The sequence below is a fragment of the Ambystoma mexicanum genome, chromosome 4p (genome assembly GCF_040938575.1).
Source record: "Ambystoma mexicanum isolate Mex_15411 chromosome 4p, UKY_AmexF1_1, whole genome shotgun sequence".
In the NCBI taxonomy this organism is placed as follows: Eukaryota; Metazoa; Chordata; class Amphibia; order Caudata; family Ambystomatidae; genus Ambystoma; species Ambystoma mexicanum.
Genome location: NC_090927.1, coordinates 647,132,928 through 647,146,976, shown reverse-complemented (window position 1 = coordinate 647,146,976; position 14,049 = coordinate 647,132,928).

Sequence of the window (14,049 nt, the reverse complement as noted above, 5' to 3'; positions counted from 1 at the left end):
GGCAAGGCGCGCACAGACCCAACTACAAAATAACACAAAAGATGCTGGGAACTGAAGTTTCCTTGTCCTTCCAGCACATAATGTCTCAATAGGCGTATTTTAGCACTCCACGCCTGTGCCAACCCCGATTCCTGACATTATAGAAGCTCTGTGTTAACTGTTTTGTAAAAGAAAAGTAGATGGAAAATATGTGTAGACCATTTAAAGTTGCACTGTGTGTAAGTTTAATATATTGCCAGTACATATATGCTTGCCAACATGATCCATTCCAATCTGTATGTGCTGATGTAGTCCTAGTTTTTTTGTTTGCATTCTAGGACTTGTAGTTCCACTTTTCCCATTATAAAACTTGAGCTACAAGTTCCAGCTTGCAGAGAAAAAAAAAACTGTATACGAACCTACAGATTGGAATGGGTTATGTTAGCAAGTATGCATATACTGCCAACATGGTATACTTCCACATACCAAGTGGCACTTAAAAATGTTCTACACATGTTTTGCATCTGCTTTCTCTTTCTGTTAGAGAACGGTTTCACAGAGTGCTCCTATGAATGCACATGTGCATTTGTTTTTACTTTCATGAAAATGCTCCTAAAAAGAAACATTTTAAAATGCACAGCATTGTAAGTATTTCCTGCTTGATGTGAGCAGGTGCTGAAAACTTCAATGCATGGCATTTACTAGAGTAGGTAAAAAAGAGAATATGCTTAGTGGGAAGCTCATTACAGGCTAAGTAGCAGGGACCCTCTATAATATATATTTGTAAAAGAGTTGAAGAAAATATTTAAAAAATATATAATCATACCTGTACTATTTCTTGTTAGATGCAGATGTTGTTGAATCTGCACATAGAAATGGAGAGTTTAACAGTAGTTTTTGATGCAGGTGGCTATGATTAACCAAAGATAGTGTACATCTGACATGTTGAACTGAGATGACAGGGTTAGGTGTAGATGTTTTGGATGTGATTGTTGGATGAAGGTGTGACTGTTTGAAAGCAGCCAATGAGTGAGTGTTTCAAACATGAAATTGGAAAGGGTAGAAGGGCTGGTATGTGCCAACGGTGGTCCATGGACCACACATGCCGTATCTGGATCTTTTAAGGATGCCTGGCATGGAAAGGGGAATCTGAAGATTAGCCAAGGAGGTGTTCTTGTTGTGGTTTACAGGAAGAGAGGCTAGCAGGTGTTTTGATTGTTCTGTGTAGGGAAGATGGATTTGGCTATTGCTATGAAAAAGCTCAGTGTATGGATGTTGGCAGACGGTATGATTAATAATTTGAAAGGATATATTGAAATGAGTGGCATCTCTGTGACTATTGAATTGGAGGTAGTGGAGGTTTGGTGGTATACAGCGTTTGGGCTAAACTGGGCAAGTTTACTTTCATTTTGTAAGATTATGGCTCACTTTCAGTGTCCACATATCATTGGTGTAAAGTGTGGAGGAAATAGTTTGTGCTGCGTTACTCCACTATCTATGCACGTTGCATTAAAGGATATTTTCTGAGGCTTGAAGGAACTATTTCCATGTGGAAAGATCATTTTTTTCACAAATAAATCCACGTATGGAGATGCCCAAATGTGTTTTGTGTACAACTAGAAGAAGGAAGGCACAGAATAAAGGTGTATGTGAGTTTTTGAATTGTGTAGGCAGGGCATCTTTTGAAAATGAAAACATCATGTTGGATGGTACAAACCAATTTCAGAGTGATGGAGTAAATTGTACTGATTTTGGGAATCAGGTGTTTCTTGGAAATATTCAAAATATAAGTAGTTCTAGGAAATACAAATCAGAAAAACCTTCAATTGGGTAGAAGTCCACAGATAACGTACATGCCATCTGGGTCTTTTAATGTTGCCTGGCATGGAAAGGGAACTGTGGAGACCACAGACAGTCATGGATGTCCGCAGAAATCAGTGATCAGCCAATCAGTTTTCCTGGATGAGGTGTACAGGAAGAGAGGGAAGCAGGAGTTTTGTTTGGTGAGTGCACTGAAGATGGCTATGGCTATGGCTATGTATTTAAGGAAGCAGAGTGTATGGATTCTGAGAGACTTTTGGATCAATTGGCTGAAGGTGTATTCTGAGCACTGTGGATTGTCTGAAAATCAATTAATTTCAATTTTGATGGTATGGAGTTCGATAAATGAAGTGGGCGGACTTCCTCCCGTTTATTGAGAATATGGTTCACTTGAAGCATCCAGGCATCATTGTAGTTCACTATGGAGGCAACCTTTTGGGCTATGTTCCTGGAATATCATTACAGTTTGCAGGATGTTGGCATGATATCTTTTCATAATGAAACTATTACATTTGATATTGCCAACATTTTTCAAATAAATGGAGTACATCTAACTGATGTGGGCAATCCAGTTTGTATTGAAAACATTCTAAATGCATTGAAGCAGTTTCTGTAAACACATAAAATATGGATTCAAGTATTCTTTAGAAGTTGTATTAAACAAAAATGAGAAATAGATAAAAACAAATGAGCCCTTTATGTGAAAGTTACAAAAAAGAATTACGTTCTGTAGACTCTTAGTTAGTTTAGTACATAAAATGAAATAATCAAACAAATATATATATATATATATATATATATATATATATATATATATATATATATATATTCAGTAAAAAAACTTTGTTAAAGGGACGTTATGGTTAAGTTGTGCTACTAAAAACCTATGAAATTCAGTGAAAAAACGTTGTTAAAGGGATGTTATGGTTCAAAGTAAAACCGAAAAAACACTGAAATTCGGCAGTTATGGTAATATAAGCAACCATAACTCACGCCGCCACCGTGCACTGCTAGGACTAACAACCAGGACATCAAAGATGACATCACAAATGTCATTTTGCTGCATACTTTGCAGATTTTGAGATTTCCATCTCCAAGCCTATGACATCCATGGCTCGACTATTACCACATGGTGCTACATCTGCCTCAGCACCACCCCCACCCCCTCCACCACCATTTCCCCAAGGGCCTGAAGAGGGGAACAGGAGTGAGGATACAGAGGAGGAAGAAGAGGATGACGAGAATGAGGTAGAGGAAATACCTACTACCCGCCCTCGGCGTGAATCTTGGGTGTGGCGGTTGTTTACCGTTCATGGAAACGGTCCTAAGTCTCATGCGAACCCTGTCACCTGTAATGAGTGCAAAATGGTACTCAGTCGCGGGAAGCATGGTTCGTATAGCTTTGGGACCACTACCATGAAGCGACACCTGCGCTCATTCCACACTGGGGCCATTCGCAAGGTTGTACCTTGCGAGAAGCGTAGTAGGTTGATTGCCTCTACTTCATCCTCCGTTCCTGATCCTGTCACCACAAGGAACACCTCTGTGGGACAGCGTCTTCCTCAAGCTGCCTCACAGGCCATACAGAATTCTGATGACCCTTACCTTTCGAGGGTCACAGTTGTATGTGTGTACTGTGACACAGTACTCTGCAGGGGGGAACGACTTCGGAGTGCTTTTGAGACGATCGTCTCAGAGCACCAGAAGACCTGCTCACTACCCAAATAAAACCCACTCTACATCTTCCTCTCTCAGCTCGCCCTTTCTTATCCCTGTGGTTGGTGTTCCCCTCCCTTTACCCTGCTTTCCCTCCTCTCCTAGTGCGTCGTGTATAAAAAAGAACAAAAAAAATATAAAATAACAAAAATCAAAAAAAAATAATAAGGCTCTTTTCAGAGCCGCCTTTCACAGTTAAAAAATAGAAGTGAAGATACATAAAGCATAGCCATTTCCATTTAGTTAAAAAGTCCGCGGACGGTCCGCGAACAGAAAAACAATTGCATTGCTACCCTATTGAAACCAATGCATTTTTCTCTAACAGAAAGAACCTTTGGGAGGTGTTTGAATGTAAAACATTTTAACTACGTAAAACGTACTTCAAAACGAATGCTGTATTTCTAAAAAAGGTCGCAATGTATTTTGTACATTTCTCAGAAAAATCTGATTGCCAGCATAAGTAAGATGGACTCCATCTATGCGAAAAATGTATGTACTACGAAACAAAATATTTTCATTGTGAAAAGAGGACATGCCAAAATCTCTTAGGAAGGCACAAACAGCCTTATTAACATTACGCCTTGCTTTCTCCATTTGTGGACCACATGAGAAAGAACAAAGCCACACTTGTCTCTGCGCAATCCATGAAAAAATTATTGTAGAGTTTGGAAACATGTCCATTATCTTCTGAAGTCCTTCTTTCATTGCAAATTGCAAAGAAATTCCAGACACATGTCCTAAACTGTTCCCTCCACAGTGAATTACAATTATGTCTGGATGTTCCTCTATCTTCAAAGTTGCACAGAGAGGTAGCAAGTCCAACCACTTCATTCCGAGCACTCCATGCCAGCGCACTTCCACATATGGGAATCCAAGATCTATAGATACTCCACAGCTTTCTGCATGCACCTTCAACCAATGAATCCACGAGTCTCCCAAAATCCATACAATCTGTGTTTTGAAACACTCAGCCATAGCTATCTGTTCTTCTCTCTGCAAAAACAATATCTGAGAAAACCTCTCCTAGCACAACACACTCACTAAACTTTACTGACCAATCCCTTGCTTCATCCAATCTCATTTCCATACCTCCCCTCCCCAAATTACTCGGATGTAATACGCAGTGTCCTAGAACTACTGCCATGTCCGCGAACGTATCGTAACATGTACAGCCCTTCTATCATTTCGATTTCACGCTCTGTGCCATTCCCTCATTGGATGTAGCTAAGCAATCACATGACCATCCACCAATCAAATCCAATAACTCTACATGTAACTGCATCATCATAGAGCAGCACTACAAATGTACGGTGTATCTCTCGGAGTACAAGTCTCATACCATTGACAACCACGATCTACCAGAAATACTGTACAAGTCTCCAAGATTTCTACTTGCAGCTCCATGCATATCCATATGCATGAACACAAACTTCAGGTATGCATATTATCTGTACAGTAGATGACCACATTTTCAAACAGACTTTTAGCTTGTGTAATCTGTAAAATGAATTTACTGTATTTATTTCAATTTCCTAAAATCAACTATCACTTATGAACCTTTATATATATATTAAATAGTGGTATTCACTCGTATATTATAAATTTTACAAGACATAGTAAAGATATTTTTTTTGCTACAGTTAGTCATTCAATACAATTTGTTCATTAAGAACATATCATATGTACTGAACTGATGCAATGTATCTTATGTAAATAAATTAGCTTAATGGTTTTGAAGAAGGCGCTGAGGATTTCAATTAAAAAAATCAATATCTAAATTAAAAACAGCGCTAAATACAAACAAAATTACTAATTTGAAGCTTTTACAATTGCAGTGAAGACCAGTCTCCGGAAAAGAAGCAGCCGAATTTGAAGAACAAAGAAGAACTAAGAAGTTACCTGTTAATTTAAGAAAAAAAGTAAGTAGAATATCACCATAATATTTGTATTATTACTCAAACATACTGTAAAGTTAATACATGCTATTTCTGTGCCTAACAATAGAGATTGTGTATCATTTTGTCCAAAAATCTCCATGTCTTAAAGAGCGATTTACAGCCAGAATGGCCCACAAATTCCTATTTTTGGACACAAAAATTACCCAACTGAACCGCTACAATTTTCATATTATAGAACAAACAACTGTTTTAATTGTATACATTAGATTTACTATTTGTACTTTTCCACACCACTAGCTTACTTTTTTTTGTCATCTGAACCCCAGTTTAGTAACACATAAATTCAAGAATACCTATCCCTACTATTGTAGTTCCCAATGCACAATCACACACCATTAAATACATCTTTATCATCTTACTCAAACACTCATGCACACAGCACACATACATTGCAGAACACCCCAACCCATACCTTCTTTATTTTTTTCAACAGTCCCTAAAGAATGCCTACCAAAAGTCAAGTCCGTAGAAAGCAACGCAGAAGTAGAGCAAATGAAAATAAAAGTGTCCAACATAAGCATCCATCTCTAGCAGAATTTGTAAAAAAAGTTGAAACAAAACAGCTAATACAGTCATTTAGTGAAACACAAGAAGTTTCAAGTACAAAAACTTTGCCTCCTCTATCAAAATGTAAAACAAACCAAAAAACAATTAACAGAAAATCAGCTATCACTACAGATAAAACTACTTCTTTAAAGTTTAATATAGTGCAAAGTAAGCATACCAAGAAAAGTATTTTAGCCAAAATGTACCGTCACAAAGTCCTTCAAAATCTTATAAAAACAGGAGAGAAATCAGGTTCAATGCTTAAAACCTATCGTGGGAAATTAATCTTAGAAGCGTTGATGGACAGTGCAATTCTTCTCAAAAGAAAGTTATTTATTTTACTGTTAAACAAAATGAAACCACTAACAAAACTAATAACTAAATTACAAAAAAGACTTCTCAATAAGCGAAATGTCAACAGAAAGAACTTCTTAAGTATCTGCGGAGGTGAATGGAATCACACTACGAGCACAGAACCATATTTTAATGAAGAAGCGTACAAACAAAAGCAAACAAATACAATTGCCATACATAGCAGTGGTCTAGGTTATGAAAACGTGAATAATACCATAATGGAACAAGAAGTACTCCTTACAAAAATATGCCCTGAAAACATTAGAATTACCCATCCATTCAACTGAATCAGAACGTCTAGTGTATAAATGGCCATGCACGTCAATGTGTAACATTCCCAAACAATGTTTCAAATCTTTACGCCAATTCCTCAATAAATATGTAAAAAGCAAAGACAAAATCAAAATTAAATTACTGCAAAATATGGATACCTGTCCAGTGCGCAAGTACACAGGACTACAAGGACATTCATTGGCCTGCATTACAGGACCTACTTGTAAAACCACTTTCCATGATATCAAAAGGATATTAACACATCATTCAACTATAAGAAATCTAGTCTATAAACTGTACTATGCTAAAAGTCCTGCTTTAGCACTAGCACATTTAAATAACATCCTTCTACATGGTACAGCAAAAGACCTACTTGAAGAAATTGGCTATATCCAGAAAAAATATTTTGGAAGTGAAAGCCATTTACAGAATGAAATAGCTTTAAACCAATTAAGCAACAATTGTACACATGGCAACCTTTTGCTAAACACATACAAAAAAGAAATACTAAAATGTGTATGTTGCCGTAGAACTTTTTATAAAAGTAACACAAAAACTGTAGACTTATCATACAAAATAGAAGACAATGAAGATTCTAAATGGTTTGAATTAGCTCTCTACCTTGTAGCCGAAAACAAATACAAAATAACTGACCCCTCAAACTTTGCAGTTACTGCACTACAAAACTTGACAACAACCAAACTCCTTCACGTGCTATCACAAATAATTTTGAATTATACCTAGTATCAAAACCCCTACAACAACTTAATTTATATGAGAGCACCATAATTCAAACAGTACTCCCATTTCAAGCAATAATACACCTTCAACCAAAAACAGCAAAATTACCTCCCTCTGAATGGGTAAAAGGCATTACTGGAAAAGTCGTTTATTTACCACTAGACCTAATAGAAAATGTGCATACTCTAGGAGTACAACGTCCAATGCAGCAATCTTTAATTATCTTAGTAAATGGAGTATCTACAAAAGACAAAAAAATATAGCAATAGCTGGTAGATTTACACAAAGTTAGACAAGCCTTCCAATATCTTAAAGAGAATAATGAATATTACAAAGAAATTAATATTGAAGAACACTTGAAAGATACAACTGAAATAATTCAAGAAACACAAGAAGATGGTCAATTTGAGCTACTAGATCCTGCTACAATATCAACTACTTTAGACCATTATACAATTCATCCTTTGCACTCTAAGGACACCATAGAAGATGTACTGGAAACGTACCAAATGCGTCAAACAAAAGGATTGCCGATCAGCATATGGCACAAAATTATAGAAGCATGTGCTTTTCCTCTACTCTTTCCTACTGGCAAAGGACGAAGGTATGGTGATAGACCTATTCAAATATCAGCTTCAGATTACCGCTCATTACGGATGTATTCTGAAGATCCCAGATTTAGACAAAATGTGAAATACATATTCCACCTACTCTTTGAAAGTGAACTAGCAACTTTATGTTACGGAGTTGCAAACATATTAAAATCAGGATCACACTTTCAAAATATGACAGCTACACAATCATTAGAAAAATTACAACAAAAGGATGAGGTTTTACAATCAAATATTACAAATCTATTAGCAAATATGCGTGGTACTAAAGAGTACTGGTTTCGACGTCATGGAGATGTACGTTGTATGATCAGAAACCTTGGCCCACCCACTTGGTTTGTTACATTAAGTTGTGCAGAATATGCATGGGAAGATTTACATGATTTCCTACGCATATCAAATAAAAACAAAACAAACATAGCTATACTAACACCTGGAGAACTTTGTTCTTTGGATCAGGTTAATGTTTCAAGATATTTTCTCCATCACTTCATTGCTATGCTACATTTTATTTGCAATAAAACTGTTCCTCCCCTTGGAGAAGTGCAACACTTCTTTTGGAGAAAAGAATACTAAGCCAGAGGAGCACCACATATCCACATGCTTTTATGGATTAAAGATGCTCCTAAATGTGGCCAAGACAGTGATGCCACTGTTTTACAGTTTATTGAAAAATATGTCACTTGTGAAATTCCATCAGAAATATATCAAAAAATATCAATGATTATAATGCAATCATTGCCCACTTATGGAATGCAAACATAGATGTGCCGTACATTGCAGACAATTCTACTGCAGTTGCACGATATGTCACACAGCATACTTAACTAAAGCAGAAAAGACAGAGCTCCAAGACCTCTGGAAAGACCTGTCATCATATAAAACAGTGTCTCAGAAATTATACAGCTTGGGCATAAAAATGCTCACCCATAGAGAATGTGGATCATATGAAGCAGCTGATCGTTTAACTGGTACTGCATTGTATGCTCAATCTGAAACTATAGTATGGCTAAGTCTTGGTCCAGCTAAATCTAGAAAAAGAGTTCTAAAATCATATGAAGATATAGAAACAATAACCAAATGTGATCCCAACTGCCAAGACATTTTAAAAAACAATTTACTGGACACATACTATCCAAACAGAAGTAATACTTTGGAAAACATGTGTCTATACCACATAGCCCAAAACTACACATACAAAAATAATATGAAACTTGATGAAAAAAAAGGTAAATATAGAGTGACAAACTGTGAAGGCAGCTTAGTTAAACTCACTAAACCAAATTTAATTAATCATATCAAATTGTCATTAAAGACTCCTCAATATAAAGAAGTATATTACATGTCCCTGCTACAACTCTTCAAACCATGGAGAAAAGAAGAACACATACTAGATAAATATGACTCATATGAGGATGCTTTCAAAGTCAATGAAAGCACTATAACTGATGTCAACTTTACACAGTACAAAACAATGTTGCGCAATGAACAGCAACACGAAGAAGAACTCCAAGCCCAACTAGATAAGGACACTCCTGACAGTAGTCAACCTTCTGTAACAGGAAGCCAAGAACCACTGAGAGAACCACTAATAATAAATGAGGCAGAATTAGCTATGATAGAAGTAGAAAACACCATGTGTCAGTATGAAGATAAAGAAGACTTAACTATACTACAATCAAAACTAAACGAGCAACGTAGCATTTTTCAAGAAGTAACAAAACAAATTGCACATGGTGTAAAACATGAAAATAAAGAATGTTCCTGCCATAATTATAAACCTATACTACTGTACGTCAGTGGTGAAGCTGATTCTGGCAAAACATTCCCAATCAAAATAATTAGTAAATTCCTTCAACAATTGACAAACAACAAACTGTCAGCTGTTGTCACTGCCCCCACAGGTTTAGCTGCGTACAACATAGGTGGTGTTACATTACACTGATTACTACTATTACAAGTAGAACACCAGAACAAATTAGACTATTAGAAACTTTCTGCAGACGCTGCAATGGAACTACGCAGACTATTGAAACAAATAAAAATGCTACTAATAGATGAAGTCAGCATGGTCTCCAACCTGATGTTAGCTTTGATTCACCTCAGATTACAAGAAGTACTCAAAACAGATTATGAAGAGCTCTTTGAAGGAAAACACATTATTGTTTTTGGAGATCTGCTTCAATTAGCACCAGTAAAAGGTGAGCCTATTTTTAAAACATTAGGGCACAAACTCTGCCGTAAAACTGTTGGCAGCATTGGAAATGTCAACCTTTGGCAACATTTCCAATACAGAGAATTAACAGAAAACATGCGACAATCTGCAGATCTCACTTATGCCAACATTTTAAAAAGTATCAGAGTTGGTATACTTTCTAAAGAAGCAGAAGCAATATTGAAAACCCGGCACATTAATGCACTTTATGGCGATAATGCATGTGCTACAGATGTTATGGAACAATTAGCCCACAAAAATGTCAATTGTATTGCCTTAATGCCAACTCTTGCAAGCTGTTTCAAATTCAATGAAATCATGCTAAATAAAGAAATGCAACCAATCATGGAAATTAGCGCCACAGACAAACTAGATGTACATGGTATGACAATACCCATGTGTGACCAAGCCACAACAAGACTAAATAGTTTAGATAAATCAATCTCAAACACAGCTGGCGTAGAAAAGATATTAAAATTATCCTTAGATTGCAGAGTAATGCTTAAACGTAACCTTGACGTGGACCAAGGACTAGTTAATGGAGCAGTGGGTACAGTTTTTCGCTTTCAAACATACCCACGTGACAACAAAATTCAGTGTGTCAATATACTCTTTGACAAACTTTCAGAAGAAAAAAGGATAGGATGCTCAAAAGCTAGATTCCTTCTCTTCAAAGATATGTATGTACGCAGAGAACAATTTTCTCTAACTCTTGCATACGCAGTCACGATTCATAAATCACAAGGTCTTACCCTAGACAAAGCAATGATATATATTGGTAACACAGACTTTAAAGAAGGCATGAGCTACGTAGCACAATCACGCTTACGTACACTTGACGGTCTATTTCTAATCAACTTTGATGCAAGTAAAACAAACACTGATATTCCTTGCATTTTAGAATACAATAGACTTTGCTCACTATACACCCCCCACCTAAACACATATTCCGTTCCACAAAAAGTAAAACGTTATAAAAGAAAAATAAATCAAACAGAAATGCAACAGGATGTCACTGCAAATCCTCCAAAGAGAGTAAAAGAAACTAATACTTCATCAAGTACCACAAGCAAAAATGAATCAATTAGGGAAAGTAAACCAGGTACTTCTTTAAAGAAGGAAGACAAACTCCAAAAAAAGCAGTTAGATACAGAACTACCTGGACCATTTAAATTCTCAAATATAGTTGGTGTAAGTTGCTACGCAAATGTAACAATGAATATTCTATTTCAATTACCACCAATTGTTGACAACATTTACTTACACAGTACAGACCCATTGTGTTTGCAAATGGTAGTACATCACAGAAATGCAGCAAACAGTCCTGACAACAGGTATAGTGTTTATAGAATAAGACAACAATTGTACTACTGTGCTGGAATGGTGAAATTCACTATAAACTCACAGGAAGATCCACAAGAATTTCTAATGTACTTACTACAAGTACTGTAAAACAAAAACATACCTATAAATGAAATCTTCCAGATTTCATACATGTTGAAACATACATACACTCTCTGCAACAATGTGACACAAGAAGAAATCCCCAATGAACGCTTCATATATATATATCAATACCAAATTGTGAATCCATTCCATTCCAGGGACTTGTACAAAATGCAAACCATGGTAGATTATGCTCTACCTGCAATTCAGATAATCGCTCCACGTTATTAATACAAACACATAGTAAATACACAATACTAATGCTTCTACGTTACAATGCAGATGGTACCAAAAACAACTGCAAGCTGACTGGATTCACACATGGTCAAATATCACTTGGTAAGAAAACCTTCACAACAATAGGTATAATCTACCACGCAGGAGCCACAACAAATTCAGGGCACTACGCTGCATATATAAAAAAAGAAATGTGGATGGTTTGAATGTAATGATAGTACCATTACGCTAAAGCAGAGATTACTAGCAAATCTTACAAACGCTTATTTGGTGTTCTTAAAACCAAAATTTGATAACTAAACTGTATTTAAGCCCTAAGTAAACTTGTGTTAAAAAAATATAAACTGTTAGAATACTCCAAAAGCTATCTAACTGCTCAAAGATTCTACAACAACTAATCAGATAAATGAATACCACTAAATTAGACCAAAAAATACACAGTTAGAATACACCAATTGGTATCTAACTGTCCCAAAATTTAACAATATCCAAATAGATAAATTAATACCACTAAAATATATCAAAAAAATAGACAGTTAGAATACGCCAATTGGTATCTAACTGCTCCAAAATTTTATAATATCCAAACAAATAAATAATACGTTACTGCTCCAAAAAAATGCAACAAGCCAAAGTATAAAGCATTAGCCAGAAGAAACAACAAGTGAACACTGAAAACAAACAAACAAATAAACTGTAGCATAACAGAAAAAGTTTTTTTTTTAATCCAACATGGATTTTTTTTTCTCCCACAGACCCAATGATTTTAGCAACAAACACAGAAACTGAGCAAATTGCACAGTACTCTGATTTGTAATCTACCAAATATGAGGGTCCAAAAAAAAAGTATGTTGATTATACAATGTAATAAGTCATTACAAAATACTAATACTAACATGCTATTTTCTTTTATCACAGAAATTAACAAGAAATACATGTACTCCGGTTACTAGACCAAACAGTAAGTATACAATAATAAGGAGAACCATCGCAGCATATCACATCCATAGTATCTAATACCTTTGTTCCTTATACATTTGTTTTTCACCCAAAGTTATAAGCAAATATGAATGTGATATGCTGCGGTGGTTGTGGCCAGGGCATAGAGTCTTGGGTGCATGGCCAAATGGAACAGCATCTTCAGGACACCCCCTACAAACATTTCAGGACACCGCGAGTGTTCTTAGAACACATTCAACTTGCCAGCGAACAATACTGACTGCGCCTTCAGGACACCACTTACGAACATTCCAGGACATTGCATGTGTTGGGACACTAGGAGAGGAGGGGAAAGGAAGGTAAAGGGGGGGCACCAACCACAGGGATAAGAAAGGGCAAGCTGAGAGAGGAAGATATAGAGTGGGTTTTATTTGGGTATTGAGCAGGTCTTCTCGTGCTCTGAGACGATAGTCTCAAAAGCACTACGAAGTCACTCCCCCCTGCAGAGTACTGTGTCATAGTACATACATACAACTGTGACCCTCGAAAGGTAAGGGTCATCAGCATTCTGTATGGCCTGAGAGGCAGCTTGAGGAAGACGCTGTCCCACAGAGGTGGTCCTTGTGGTGACAGGATCAGAAACAGAGAATGAAGTAGAGGAAATCAACCTGCTACGTTCTTCGCAAGGTACAACCCTGCGAATAGTCCCAGAGTGAAATGACCTCAGGTGTCGCTTCATAGTAGTGGTCCCAAAGCTGTACTTACCGTGCTTCCCGTAACTGAGTATCATTTTGCACTCATTGCAGGTAAAAAGGTTCGCACGAGCCTTAGGACCATTCCCATGAATGGTAAATAACCGCCACATCCAAGACTCGCGCCTAGTGCAGGTAGTAGGGATTTCCTCTACCTCATTCTCATCATCCTCTTCTTCCTCCTCTGCATCCTCACTCCTGTTCCCCTCTTCAGGTCCTTGGGGAGGCGGTGGTGGTGGAGAGGGTGGTGGTGGTGCTGAAGCAGGTGCAGCACCAGGTGGCAGTAGTTCAGCCATGGATGCCATCTTGATGATTGTGTAATCTGCAGGTGGCAGCAAAAATCGCTGTGTTCTGAAGAATAGCCAGAAACACAATGAGAATAAGCTCTAGGGCGTGGTCTTTTATAGGGGTGCTTGTGCGCAGTCTGCGGACATGCGCGCTGTCCGCGGACAGATCGAACA